The 14,938-nt window shown below is 40.7% G+C and overlaps 1 long non-coding RNA gene across 2 annotated transcripts; it reads right to left on the bottom strand.

Moving 5' to 3' along the window:
• Nucleotides 1–431: 431 nt before the first annotated feature.
• Nucleotides 432–14,810, bottom strand: LOC122153422. Of its 2 annotated transcripts, XR_006165310.1 has the most exons (6): nucleotides 14,698–14,810; nucleotides 13,003–13,100; nucleotides 12,669–12,866; nucleotides 11,113–11,154; nucleotides 7,666–7,963; nucleotides 432–6,570 (listed from the first exon to the last, which is right to left on the bottom strand). It is a non-coding gene; the product is annotated as an uncharacterized LOC122153422 (long non-coding RNA). The 2 variants fall into 2 exon arrangements; XR_006165311.1 differs by lacking the exons at nucleotides 432–6,570; nucleotides 7,666–7,963; nucleotides 11,113–11,154 and having other exon boundaries at nucleotides 12,527–12,866.
• Nucleotides 14,811–14,938: the final 128 nt, after the last annotated feature.

Raw genomic sequence — 14,938 nt, 5'->3', positions numbered from 1 at the left:
CATTTAAAACTCAAGTAAGCTGCTTTGCAAACACTCTTGAGAACAGGATCAAAATGGGAAGAGATTACATGTAATCTAATTATGTCAGGTTCCATTTGAAATCATTCAGTGTAAAAATTAAAAGAATATGACACAGCTTTACAGTATGCTATAGTTCACATGAAAATTACATGAGCATGTGTAAACAAGGCAACATGTGAGAAAATACCATGTATTACCTATACAGCAACATTTGCTTTAAAGAATCTAAATCAGGACTAGAATGGTTTGGTGAACTAAAGAACTTTACCACCTATGTCATTAATGTGAAGCTAGCCTTTGTTTCCTATTATTTGGCCATGGCATATATGAAAAAGCTGGCAATCAAAAGATCTGTGTCAAAAAAATCAACACCAAACATAACATTGGTCAGCAAGGTTGTGGCTGGAGCAACACCGTCAGTGAAGATTAACATCTGTTCACGAACAGACAGTGACTCTCTGTTGCTAAGTGGTCTGTACATTTACACCATAACATTCACTTTACAGTAAGGGCTGTAAGGACATCTGTAATCACTAGAGACTGTTTCAAGTAATTCTTCATTTTCACAGTCTTCAAAAACACACAAGTGAATTAAATTAACTTTGACTGTAGGATAAGGAGAGGAAGTTTTACTGAAATTGCACCACCTTAGGATCCACACTGAATCAGGCCTCAAATTATGTTTTAAATGTCTGATACTCGTGTGCTCAAAATCTGCTTGGAGGGAGGACCTAGAAGGCCCTGTATTTTGATTCACCTTGTGCATTAAGTGCTTCAGGTGATCTGGTGAGAGGCTTGGGTGCCGTACTTCCCCTCCACATCACCACCAACGCTCCCGATCCATGCATGGTCAAATTCAGAACTGGACTATGCTTAGTCACTTGGGTTTTGGAATGGAAGCCATCCTTCCTAGACTTGGGTCTGGAGCACCATCAGCCTTCCCAAACTGTTCTGGGAGATTCCTCAAAACTGGGATTGTAGGAAGCTCATGATAACTTCTTGTCCAGCTCTATTTCCATTATCCTGAGTTACATCAAAACTGGATTCAGAAAACAGGTTATTTTCTCATTTTTAATTTGATCTATGAGCTTAAGAAGTTTCTACAAAGTCCCCTTAAGAAGGAGGAGGTTGGATTTCTCTTGAGATTTTTCTATGATTTTAGAAAATGGATCAAGCTGCAAAATTCAGACCTGCATTTTGCTCTTCACCACAGGACTCACATTCTAATTCATTGTAAGACTACAGATCATTTTCCAAGACTATTTCTAGCCCAATTCCAAACATTTAGGCACATCTTGATCTCATATTGTAGTCTGCTCTGTCTGATCACAGAACAGCAGCTAGGGAATCCTCATGTTATGTACTCTACAACCAAAAGAAACAAATACATTTAAAACAATGAAATAAGTTCTGTACCAGTTGCTGGCCAGATGGTATTGTGAATTGTTATAATTCATCAGCAAAACAGAGGAAGGAAGTGTTTTAAAGCAAGATTATATTATTTTCCTTAAGTTCTTATTATGAAATCTTCCTGAAGTGAACTTTGAAATCTTGAAAACCCTTCCAGAGGGAATGAATGGAACAGGGCAAACCAGAGACTCACTGGGGAGTAGTTAAAAACAAGGGAAAAGTATAACATGCCAGTGAAATAAAGGAAGAACCCATTACCAAGTTTTCAGTTTGGGAAGACAAATGAAAAAAAAAAAGAAAATAACAGCAAAAATTAAGTTGTCCATAAAAGTATATGGTGTTTCTGTCCTCTTAATAATTATAGATTGGAAAGCACCCAGGGTCTTTCCTCCCACTGGAGGGAAATAAGCCTGAAAGCTGAGAAAGCAGATAAGGCAAGCAGTCATATATTCACTATATTGGGAAACTGCAAGTTTAGCTAATTAGTGCCAATAAAGTGCCTTGAGATCCTTAAGATAAAATGCTGAGAAAAAATCATTTTATTTTTGCTGTCATTTAAGAAACAAAATACATTTGAAAACTATGAGAAAAATGTGTCTTAAATGAAAATGACCCCTGACCATTAAGTTCACTCCAGTCAAATAAAACACATCCTGTTTTTGTAACTTTTTTATACAAGGCAGATCCTGATCTGCATACACTCTTTCCAGCCAAGGATTTGACCCATAGTTGAATTTTAGTTAGAAGCAGGGGAGGTGATGGAAAATCTAAGATGCTGCTCCCACTTCAGCTAAGATAAAGGGTGAAATCTGCATTTGGGAAGACACAGAAAACTGATACTGTCTCTCAACTAAAATTAGTTGGTACAGAGTTTAGAAATCCTCTGGCAGGGCCAACATATCCACTGTATCAGTTAATTAAATGGCACACAGTTTGTTATTTGAAATACATCCTGGACTTTCCATACAACCATGAAAATCTGTCACACAAGCTTCATCAGCCTTTTCATGATAATTTTGTTCTGGAACAGCTGCACTGAGATACAAAGGCATAATCATGTCATGTCCTGCATCAGTCACCCCCAAGTCTTTCCCATGGGAAGAAGCAGACGTTGGTGACCCCCCCAACCCTTATTGTGCATGAAGGGATCTTTTTTTCTCCTTCCCTAGACTTTGTGGAAGAGCTCAGAAAAGCCTGGTATGTGCAGAGTCTCTGGGCAAACCATAGGTGAGCAGGGTCACAAGTATATCTAACCACCTTTTTTGGTGAAACTGCTTATCCAGAGGCTGCTGAACTCGATTCTACAGCCCATTTCATGCAAGAAGTCAGGCGAGAGGATCTCATCGTCTAGTAGTCACCTAGGGTAGGATTGATCTCACTTAACCTTAGGTGTCTACAAAGTATGTCCCTATATGTAAACTAGGTGTCTAGGCTCCCATTCTGGTTGCTGGAGGACTAGTCAGAGGAGTTTAGGGCAGGATTCAGCTCAATATAAAACACACCGTTGATTGGATTAATCACACCCTTCATTGATTATACTGGGACATTACTCAGTCAGTACTTGCTCAGCTTTCGATGTCTGTTTTATAAATGCATGAGATCAGGTTCAGTTTGCAGTCTGAGACACCTAACAGTATGTGACTTCAAGATGTGAGTTAGTGTCTAAGCTTCCTTTACAGATCTTGGTGATCTGATCAATAATCAGTGAATCTTGAACACTATCAAGCTAACCAACCAGAGGTGCCTCTGCTGACCATGATGGGAGCTACGACAGCTAGCTCACGTGTAAACACCTACGTGCAGACACCTACATTTAGGTGTGTTCATCTGTGTGCTGAGTCTAACCTTCACATTAGGAAGATGGATCTGCTTTCAGTCAACTTTGTAGAAACACAGGTTTAAAACTGAGATTTGAATAACTTTGATGAACTAAAGGGAGAGAAGTAAATGGTTTGGAAAATATAATCTGAACTGCAGTTAGAGCTGAATACAAACCAGTATAAGAACCAAACAGGAATCTGCTCTGTATGTGTGGTATCTTGTCTTTAAATATATACATACCTCCTACTCAGCTGTTCATATGCCAGAATAGGATCTGCCTTTGTAGAAATAGATCAGGATAATTTGTCCTCTCCATGATTATAAGCTGATTATCTATTTTTTTAGTAGATAAAACACATTTTGTCATCATTCATCCTTACTGCCAAGAAAATGTTTACCTTGCATTGAAATCTGCTGCCTGCTTGATACTTTCAGTCATTTCAACCTCAAAATAAATGTCGATACATTAACAATCTTAATGATTCTAAGTATTTTTGTTGCAAATGAAAATCAAGGATTTATAGGTTTTAGTGTTTTCAGGTGATGACATTGTGTGCCCATGTAGGTCTGAATACTTAGCATTTAATACAGTGTGAAAAACATCAGGCGCACAATCTATTTTTGCCAGAGACGGTCTATGTAACGAAATGTTTTCAATGCTAATTAAAGCATTCTCATATAATGACGATGAGTGGTAGACAAATACCTTGTAATCAGGCAGCACTCCAAATCTGCTCCTGTGTTCACACTGAATATTGCTGATAATTATCCTCTTCCCAATCATATTACCATAGAAAACATAACTGGAAGAGACACTGAGACGGGCTCATCCACTGCATTCTCCTACCCCCAGCTGGATCAGCTATGCCCAAAGTTTCTAAGTAAGGTATACCTTTTTAAAAAATGTATTAAAATAATATCTTGTTCTTTATTCTTGTTTTGTTTGGGTTTGGTTTGGGTTTTGTTTGTTTGTTTGTTTGTTTTTCAGGATTGGATATTGTTTTATTTCCTTTTGGGGGACAGGAATCATTTGGATTAAAGAAATGGGTCAAAAAACCCCACACTTTTTGGTTGACTCAGAACCTTGGACAGAATGCAGCTACAAATTACCTGCCCATACAAAGAAAGGAGACTGGCTTTTTTGTCCTGGCCGTCATGTTTGGACATAACTGGAAGGGGAACAGTAGGCTTGAGGATATGGAGAGGAGAATTATTCTTCATCAAAAGCCTACCTCTTCCTACAAAGAGTAACAGAGTCTCCTAATGATAATAACAGGCTTCCAAAAGCCAGAAGACTATGTCTGAGCAATATCAAGTAATGCAAATCTACTAACAGGAACAGGACCAAATTATTTTCTTGGATGCATGCCAGTCTTTTTTTAACAAATGAATGGAAGCTGTAGGTGTGCAGCTGAGCAGGATATAGTTCACAGCCTTCAGTGTTCCTTGTACCTGAACCCCTGCCCATGGTGAATCAGTGTGAAACTATAAAGGGAAAATGGGGATTCCTCAAGACAATTTCTAATCCCTGCTCTAGCAGATAGGAGCATATGGAAGAAACAAATAGAAAGCTCAGTGTGTTACAGGAGAACTCCCTCAGCGGAGGACAAATCCTGAGGTGGCCTAGAGCTGGTGTAGTGAAGAAACAAAGGAGCATCAAAACATCTCTATTTTTATGTCACATGATCATTGAGGCTGTGAGCAACCAGATTTAATTTAAAACCAGCATTAGAGTTGCTTTAATTTAGCTTGTGAATACCTAGCTTTCCTTCCTAAACTTGAAAATCTGGGCCAATATTTTCAACACATTACTGCAAATGTCCCTGTATGTACACTCTGTGTTTCTCTCCTTAAATCTGCTTAAAAAGGAAGTTCAGAAAGAGCAAAAAATAAACTGTTCTGGCTCACATCTAAAATGACAGCAGTCTCCATTTCTTGGGGAACCCAGTCTCAGATGGGGAAAAAGCAAGCCATGAGAGCAGCTGCCAAGGCAGGAGTGACAACCACCCCCAGAGCCATTCTGCAGTTCTGGCTCAACTTTCACCCACATTCACTGGTTGGTTGTTCCAGCCCCTGTGTTGAAAATCTCTTTACATCAGCTTCATTCCACTCCTGTTACTGTCACTTCAACAATCCTCTTCTGAGTATCTCTTCTCCTTTCTCTTTCCTTTCCACTTGTATTCTCATAGCTAGTCTTAAATCATCAAAATACTAAATAACCTACATGCTTGCTACCAAATGGCAACCTACACTTTTACATATACATTAAGCTGCTTTTCTCCAGCTCTGAGTTTTTGTGGAGCAGGGAGCACAATGTCTTGGGGGGGGAACTTCATACTTTCTCAGCCTTAGCCACTCATGTAATAAACATGATTTTCCTTCCTAATGTCCCTGTAATGTAATTTCTATAGATTGATCCAGACCTAGCCAACTGATTAATGTTAATGTGTACTGAAGAAAAGTAGTTGGTCTTCTACTGTCAAAAAGCTGTGCAATTATCTACTTATGCTGCCCTGCAATTTTAGGAGTACCAGGGAGCCAAGATGCTGTCTGAATCCTGTTTTGTACTGTTGTGGCTCTGAGACTGTACAGTTATTAGCACTGCATATCCAAAAGCTGAAAGTAAGTCCTCATGAACCATCAAGAGATGCCATTAGCATCAGTGCTTGAGAATTGATGGTAATTTTTGATTTCACCATTTGCTGGTGTAATTTCACCCAGAGGCAAAGCTGTGCCATTTTAACTGTTGAAAAGGACACGCAGTTTTGTCTGTGCAAGTCTTCTGTGTCAAACCGTATATAGGTCTGTGGAATACTAGAGCAGATGATGTTACCCTCAGGTTTTTCCAGGTAACTCTTGTAAAGACAGGGGTACCGGTTTGAAAAGTTTGTTCCACTGGAATTCAGAGTTCTATGCTGTTTTCCTATTAGTGAGTTTATCGTCTTTTATGTAAAGTGAGAATTGCTGTGCCAGGTCCAGAAAACCGGCAGATGGGAACCTGGTGCCAGTGAAGCCTGTAAGAATCCAGCCATCCACTTCAAACAGGACCAAGATTCAGCTGGCTTGCAAAGTCAGACACTCTTCAATCCTCAGCAATTCAAATGAAACTTCATGCCACTGTCAGCAACCAAATCTGTATGTTCATGAAAAACATGAAGAACTTGAAAAACTTCACAACCACAATTAATTCATATTTTGGTTACCTCAAATGTCCAAATATATGCTGTTCATCTCCCTGAAGGTTCCTGCTGAGAATAATAGTATCAGTTGAGGTGCCCAGGTTCCTAGAGCTGAATGTGCCATGCACAAAAGGTACTCCTGAAACAAGAAGAAATCCAAAAAAGTAGAATTTAAATAAATTACTAGCTGGAAATGGTCTTTTTTGTCCTCCTCCAGAACTAAGCACATAAATACTGATGAAGGAGAAATGCAGGTAGCTGTGTTTTAAAATAAGAGATATATTAAACTACATTATTTTAAAGAGACCTAGCCAAACCCTCGTATTTTGCATACTGTACAGATCTAACTGGACAAATAATGTACCCAGATTTAAGTAAATTAACATCAGTGGGATTAAACAGGATATAAATTCGGTTTCCTTGCCTCTGATGAGAAGAGAGGGGGAGATCAGTGTGCACATTTCTCTCCTGCTGTCTTATGAAGCCCAAGCACAAATTTCTCATACAAGTGTAATGAAAAGTGAAAATAAAAACAAATATAAACTAGTCAGTTGGCTGTTTAAAATAAATGGAACTCTAAAAAGTCACTAGTGTGATTAGTTAATTAAAATGTTCATTGATAATTGCCATATTAAGAATCCAGTACTAATCAGCTCTCAATAAAAGTTATATAGTGATGAAAATCTCTAGTTTACTGTAGTGTTGCTGTTGTGCAGGAGGCTACTCGTCCTGAATGCAACTGTGTAATTTTAAATGTAGGAGATTATCATGGAAGTTATTTTAGCCTGGGTTCCCTTGGAAATGTGATCATACTCTTTGTTTCCTGCTACATTTGACAGCAGGTTGGGGATGTCAGTGATCTTAAGCATCCACCTCACCGGAGAACCTAGAGACTCAAATTATCACCTATAATCAGAGAAAAGCTGCAGAGTTCACTGGGCAATCATTTGTTGCGTTTGACCTGCCAAAACCCTGCACTCTTCAGGCCATAGCACATCTTGCTCAGTTAATGGACAGAGTGATCAGGAGGACTAGAGGTATGGTGGGGGAGATAGTAGGCAATGCCAAGTGTTAGGGACATAGCAACACCAGTTATTTCTTCAGCTACAAAACTAGTAAAGACCGTTTTCTACAAATTTTAATACAGTCATGCACTGTCACAGTAACCTGAAGTTCCCCTTATATATAATCCCCTCTCTTACAGTGTCTCTGCTTGGCATATATACAAACACACCGTGTGTCTCAGCTTCCTTCCATAGCCTGTAACTCCTCACGGGGTGAGAGGCAAGGATGGGTCTGGCTCTGAGTGATGCGTATCGACTGGCACACGCACGCCAATTAATTGGTCGGTAGGTCACACGAGACAGAAGATCACTGAACTTCTGCTGTAGCCTTTTCCTCATAGTAAGCATTAATTTCTGTCTTTTTGTTCTCAGCAATATTTTTCCTGCAGCTTTTAACATCTCTTCCATCCTCCTTGACAGATCTGGGTGACTGGCAGACATAATTCCCTGAAGCTTTTTTTTTTTTCCCTTCAAAAACAAAATAATCAGTTGTTATAAAAATGTCCCTTTAAATTTGAGGCTTAGCATTCCCTAAATACAGAATAATTTTCTTTGCTCATCATGTATTAATATTTCCTCTGCCTGGAAACAGGAACCACGAGCACTTTGACACACAGAGTTACAGGATGTTTCTCCACAATATGGGACAGCTGTGTTGAATCAGAGCATCGCCCCTTCCTTAGTGCCAACACACTGCAAATGTAACACGTGTGGCCTTGATAAGATAGAACGGTGCAGTGAGAGTATTGGGGCCATCTGGCTTAGGGTCTGAGCCCAAACTCCTACCTGGCATTCCCTCCCCTACCATGGAAGAAATTACACATGAGCAGTTGGCAGCTTTGCTGGTGATTCCCTGTCCTGCCTCGTGCCTGCCACATTTGACACAGCACAGGGGGGATAAAAGGTAAGATAAGACAAAAAGTACAACATTAAGATACGTCAGTCCCTGACAACCTGTTAATGAGCAGCGTTCTGGATCAAGCCCCTTGCAAGAAATGTTTCACCTGAGGACACTTGAAAGCCTCCTTCACCTCTTGCCCCAGTCTGGTATTGATATGCCTGGCTTCAGCTGCTAACTGAACTGATTTTTTCTGTGACTGTGTAAACTTTTCTACCCAAGGTAGATTTTATCTGTGTTATCCTTGTGGACCTTCTGACTATGGTGGTACCAAGGAGCTGTTAACTATTAGGATTCTGACATTTTCCTATTTCCCCATGAAACTCATTTGTAAGATTCAGGTATTCTTATAGGATAAAAATCCTATTTAATTTAAAATAAATTAGTGATTTCCCCAGTTCTAATGTGACGCCTCTAGTGGTTCTTGTGGGGTGAAAAGGAATGAAAGAAAAAAAAATGAGCTGAAAATTGGCCAAAAGGCAGAAAACAGGTGAGCTGGAAGAGTCCAGAAATTTCAACACATTTTGCGGTGGAAAAGAAGCTACTAGCAGAAGTGGGGACAAGGTGGGTAGAGGGTGTAGTTTCGTGGTGAGAATTGTCATTTGCAGATGTGGCTTGGAGCAAAGCCAGGCAATGACAGTGGCTGTTCCTAAGTACAGAGAACTTTTAGGCAAATTTTTGCTCTTGGCCTCAAACAGCAGCTACAGTTTACCTCTTCTTTCACAGCAATATTTTCATCCATAACCGCAGCAGAGAGACACTGACACCTGGAAGTGAATCCTGTGATACAGTTGGAGGATTGTCAGGCTGAGAGGATTCTGGTACGTGATTGTGTTCCTCCAACAAGGTCCCTGGGCTGAGATCAGCATTTGTACCTTTTGTGGGGGTGAGGGAAACATTCAAGCCATCTGCAAGAGGCATCTGACCGGTTCTCCTTGGCTCCATACACAGTCAGTAGAGAGAAGCAGGCAGCCTGGAGCGGCATCAGGAGCAGGCATCTCCTTTAGACAGTGACCACCCCTGCGGAGGAGCGCTTGTCTCCATTGATTGTGTAGGGAGCCTTGCAGGATTAAGTACCTAAATTAGGAACCTAAAATTAGATACTCTGAGGGCAGGAATGAATACCATCTTTTATCCAAGCCTGTTATAGCCTCCCATACATTTCATAATTCTGATCATTGTTCGCATCTTAAGAATCTCATAATTGGAAGGCACATACGAAAAATCTAATGCTAAAGCCAGGAAAGTATGAATCACTTGAAAACCTCTGGGGAAGTGAGGACAATGAAGGATGAAAAATGAGTGTGGGAAGGATAAGAGAAAAACAGCAAATAAAGAGGAACAGGGATGGGTCTAGTGACAAAAGCATTTTGTTCATTCACCTGGTTCTCAAACTGAAGGGAAAATAAGTAGCATCCATTACATGGAGCAGTGCTGCCACACAGTGACAGAGAAAAAGCTCCGAGCACTAATTGCAAAAAAAGGCAAAAAACTGCAGCAGTAATGACACTGGGAACTTTATGTCTAATGTCAAAGCCAAACAGGACACTGGCTTGCTTGCCTAAGGAATGCTGAATGTAATCACAGGAGGCAGCAGTACTGCCAGGTAAGGACCTAATCTGAGCCTGACTGGAGTGACGGATGTTGAGCCTGGTTCACAGGTTATTACAAAATACCAATAGTAGCCATGGAGTTAAAACTGGATTCCAGTCCTTTCTTTTAGCAGAATAATCAATATTTTTTTAAAAAAAAACCACTTTCTCCTAGAGTACAGGCTAAACTTTTCTGATCATCTGCTATACATCAATCCTGTAACCGATTTTTAATTACTGCTTCTAGTAATTAAAGCCTCTCTAAAGAGTAGGCTGATATATGACATACCTTTTTATAACTAAAGTAAAGTAGAATAATGTATTTTCAAAGAAAAAAAGCAAGGCTAGGACCCAAAAGGTTAGGTAGCAAACTCATATGAATTCCAGGCATGGACAGAGTATAGAGCCCTTAGCTTCATGCCCTTAGAAAATCTCAGCCCAAGGGAGTATTGTCCTGATGTTTCTGTGCTATTTCTATCTTAATACCAATATAGAAAACATAAATTGTCTAAGGATACAGTAAAAAAATGTTAGATGGACAGCACCCATCTTGTGGTGCTGGGACTCAGCTCAGAGTCCTGGCTAAATGGGAACAAAAAAGCAAAATCTTTTTTCATCTTTTCTTTAGGCAATCCCGGAGGGTTCCACATCAGAGAAACCATAATGCACTAATCTATCTCTTTGCTAGCAGAATTCACAAAGCAGGAAAATAAATGATTTTTCTTGGCCTGGGTACAACAACAGGGCCCTGCTCTCCCTGTTATCCTGGAACTACTACACACCTGACTAGAATTAAGCAGTCCTTGAGTTTTAAAGGTGCTGAACCCCTCTGGCTCCCTGTGGGATTTGAATACTTTCAGCAGTGTTGAAAGTCAGGTCACAAGATGCTCTGGGAATGCCAACGTTTCACAAGAAATAATTTGCATGAAAGTCAGCTAGGGATATGCCTGCCTCATATTCCATAAAATAGTCCCAATTTTTCATCACAGCATCCCAATTAATAAGTAGTAGTGTCTTTATGTATATATTTACACATTTACGTATGTGTGTGTATATGTATTTTACATTTCAGCCTCATCCCAACACCATCTGCCTTTGCCTTGGGCGGAGCTGCTGTTTATACTGACCACTGGGGTGAAGCAGGTACTCCTACAAGGTGCATGTCCCATCTGGGCTCATTGAAAGTCAAGGAAATAAAGACTCAAATAAACACTTGCGCTTTATAAAGAAGGGGATCCAGTATACTATCTTTGCTGCCATGCATGCTATCTACCAACACCAGAACGGAGACTGCAGAGTGCTTTACAGCAGCTAAGCACAGTTGAATTTCAAAGCATCTTTTCCTAGCACAGTGTGATACCCTATAAGTTTCTGTAATGATCTAACGATGAAATTGCGTTATGTCTCTTATGATCTCCCTTTTTTATTTTATATGAAGAATCAATACAACTAAAGGTTAGAAAAGCCCTGTCTGGTACTTGCCATCCTAGCTCCTAGTTGCCTCCAGCTGGATGTGTGAGCTGAGCCATAACTACAATGCTGCTATGAAATGCTATAAAAAGGAAAGCTGCCTGAAATTGGAAGTTTTTTCAGCACTTTCTCAGAGAAGGCAGCAGCAGGCCTGTTTAATGCATTAGGGAAGCTGCAGCCAAAAAAAAATCTGTAATGGGGGTGGGTGTGAAAGGAAACATGAGGTTGTCAATCAAAGTGAAAAAGAACAGAATTTCCAGGAGCTGGAAACACTATAATAAAAAGAAGCTTTTTGGGGAAGACAAAAATTCTTTCCTTGGAGATGGACAGAAAAAGGACAATAAGACAGAGAAAGAGAAGGAACTAGAAGAAAAAAAAAAAAAAAGATTGTATTCACAAGGCCAGCTTGAAAGAGGTCCCTGGTCAGAGTTGCAAGGGATTGAGAACGCCTGCCAGAGCTAGCACACACATTGTGTTCTCTGTGTTCTGGCCTTTGCCACACCAAGCAGGGACTTTGAAAACTGCTGTGATCTATTTAAGAAGATGTCATTTTCTTCTAAATGGGTGGGTTTTTTTTTTACAGACTTATACCACATATTAAAAGTAAATTTTGGAAGAACTTTTCAGTGAATGACCATGAAGTACAAACAAGCACAAGAAAATGAAAATGGGCAAGTGGGGAAAGCCCAGTGCAGACCCAGGTGTCAGGCCTATCAGTGTCCTTCAACACTTTAAAATGTACATAAACCCACTACTGCTATTACAGTAGGTCCACAAAGCCCAATGATCTGATGGGTCATTGTTTTAGGCAACATAAAATCACCAAGCAGAAAGTGCATCCACACACTAGCTGTTACTATCTGTATAGGTAAATATATTATTAAACACAGAATTCAAGAGGTTCTTTTATGAGACTGATGCTCAGAACTGAGAAGCCAAAATTGCCACTATACTCAGAAGAAGCTGCAGGGCTTCAACAGGCACTGATGAAAACTAAAGATATATCTGGTAACCTGCAAGTACTTTGCAAGAACTCACAAGCGGGGCGAAATCAGGAAGCAGGAACACAGATTTACATTTACGAGGAACATATCTATTTTATTATAGGACACCTACTGCTCTTCCAGAAAATAGAGCACAAACAATTAAGACTTGCACATGCAAAAAAAAGTTCATTTACTAATATTTTCCCCTCACATTTAGGAAAGGATACACAGTGAGTAGGTGTGATAAGGAAGAGCAGGGAGTCATGACTGGGGCAGCGTGTATCTCCTGGAACAACGCCGCTTGGTCTTTGGGTCCATCAGCATCTCATGACAGATGAGATTGTTCTCTAGCTGCCTCATCCGCACAGCTGCTTCTTTCCCAGGAGACTGCCTGAGCCAGGTGTGAAGAAAGAGGGGTCATCACTCTTGCAAGTAAACAGGGAACAGAAGAATGAAAGAAATGTGAGAGGTTATATTGCAAAGGGCCATTTTCTGGAAGAACTATTGTGAGTAATTGGGATCTGCAGAGAGTTGTGCATCTCTCAAGCTAGAAAGACTTACTATGCCTCATACCAGTAGCTGGCAAAGGAGAGCTTTGGGGTTCAGCAGAAACACAAATGGAGAGGGACCCACTTCCTCAGATGCATCCCTCTGGTAACCTAGGGAGAGACATCATATAATCATATAACTCCCTTTAGAAGCCTCTTGAGCTCCCTCTTAAAAACAAAACAAAACAAAACAAACAAAAAACAAACAAAACAAAATTAAAAAAAAAAAAAAAGAAAAGAAAAAAATTAAAAAACACACCACCAAACAGTTTCTATCCATGTGGCTTCTATGGCAGGGCTGGTTCCACAGTCTCATTCCTCTAATGGCAGTATCTTTGCTCCTTCATTTCTGGCTCAGGCATGATAATATTCAGTGTATACCACTTTGCTGTAGTATACACACAGTTCTCCATTTTACGTAGCTCTTTGCCTTCTCAGATTGAAAAATGCCTGTCCTCTGGAAACAGCAGTCGTAAGTCCTTTCATACATGTTTTGCTATACTCAAGGAGCAACGCTCCTCTCATCCCTCATAACAGTCTCTGTTCTACACCACATCTGTTCTCTCTGTCCCTCTTTTAGTTTGGCTTCTTGAACATGGGTGACCAGAAGCATACACGGTAATCAAGATGAGCTGTGGATGTACCTGTAAGTCCCTAAAATACTTTTAATATTTTGAAAATCACTTTTGGTTGGTTTTTTGTTTTTTTTTTTTTTTCCTTGGATGCATCATACAGACTACAGACTCTGTGGAACCAGTTAAAACACCCAATGTCTTCTCCATAACCATTTCCAGATGATGAGCTCCCAGTGAATAAATGATTCTATTAGTTCCCAGGTGTGTGACCCCAAACCCTGTAGCACTGAATTTCATCCCATGCCGGTTACTCTCGGCCTCAGAGCATTCTCTCTGTATAACAGTTGTCTGCTCTGTCGATTATACATCCCAATTTAGTGTCAGAAGTTTTCTCAGCACCGTCCTAATCTCCATCCCGTGGTCACGGATGCAAATGCTCAGTGGAATCTGAAATTATTGCAGAAGTCAGCATTTTCTAGGACCCCTCTGATACCTGCAAACTAAGATTATTAGAAAATAGATATTTGTGGAATAGAATTATTCAAATCAATTTGAGATGTTTTAACCGTTTAGCAATTGTGCTGCAGAACAAATACTGATCTTTTGAGTAATAGTCAGAATAACTGTAGATTAAGGAACTCATAAATAATCTTACTGGAGACGGTTTGGCCTTGTACTGGCAGGTGCAAAGAAACATAAAGAAGCTTCAAATTAGCAACAAAACCAGACCAGGCCAGCCTTGAAGGACAAGATATACTTGACCACAGGACTGAGTTTGTGCAGAAGGAAGGGTCAACTGGCGAACACACTGAAGAAGACTGTGAGCCTTCATCTGAAGACCCCCAACAACCACCTGAAGACTCCAATAGACATGCGCAAGATGCATTAACATATGCTAAATGAGTTCCCCTAAAAGTTATGAATATGATAAAATGCAATGAATATGTATGATTAAGGTAGTAGAAATGCTTGTTGATTTCATCCTCACACACACACATTAGGAGGAGCTGTCCCCTGTGCGTCTGGCGCTGTAATAAAGAATGCCTGCTTTCTAAAACTCCAAAATTGAGTCTTAGAGAGTGAATTAATTGCCACTTTCCGGTAACTCCTCCAGCATCCCCCGAGATACTCACGAATGCCACCTTCCCACCCGAGTCTCCCAGGGCAGGAAGTCCCAGGCCTCGCTGATTCTACACCCAGCACGTTGGGGAAACCAGGTCTGAGACCTGAGGCCGCGGCGAGGGGAGGCCTGTGTCGTTTCCTCCCGTCCCCTGGCGCCATTCGCCGCCCCCGGGCGCCCACACGGGCCGCCCTCAGACCCGGCAGGGTCGGGGAGCGCCGCCCCGCGGGGGCCCGGCCTCAGCCCGCCGGCCT

Source organism: Tyto alba, unplaced genomic scaffold (assembly GCF_018691265.1).
Source record: "Tyto alba isolate M040663 unplaced genomic scaffold, T.alba_DEE_v4.0 Super-Scaffold_2, whole genome shotgun sequence".
NCBI lineage: Eukaryota > Metazoa > Chordata > Aves > Strigiformes > Tytonidae > Tyto > Tyto alba.
This window is presented reverse-complemented; position numbering and strand designations above follow the sequence as displayed.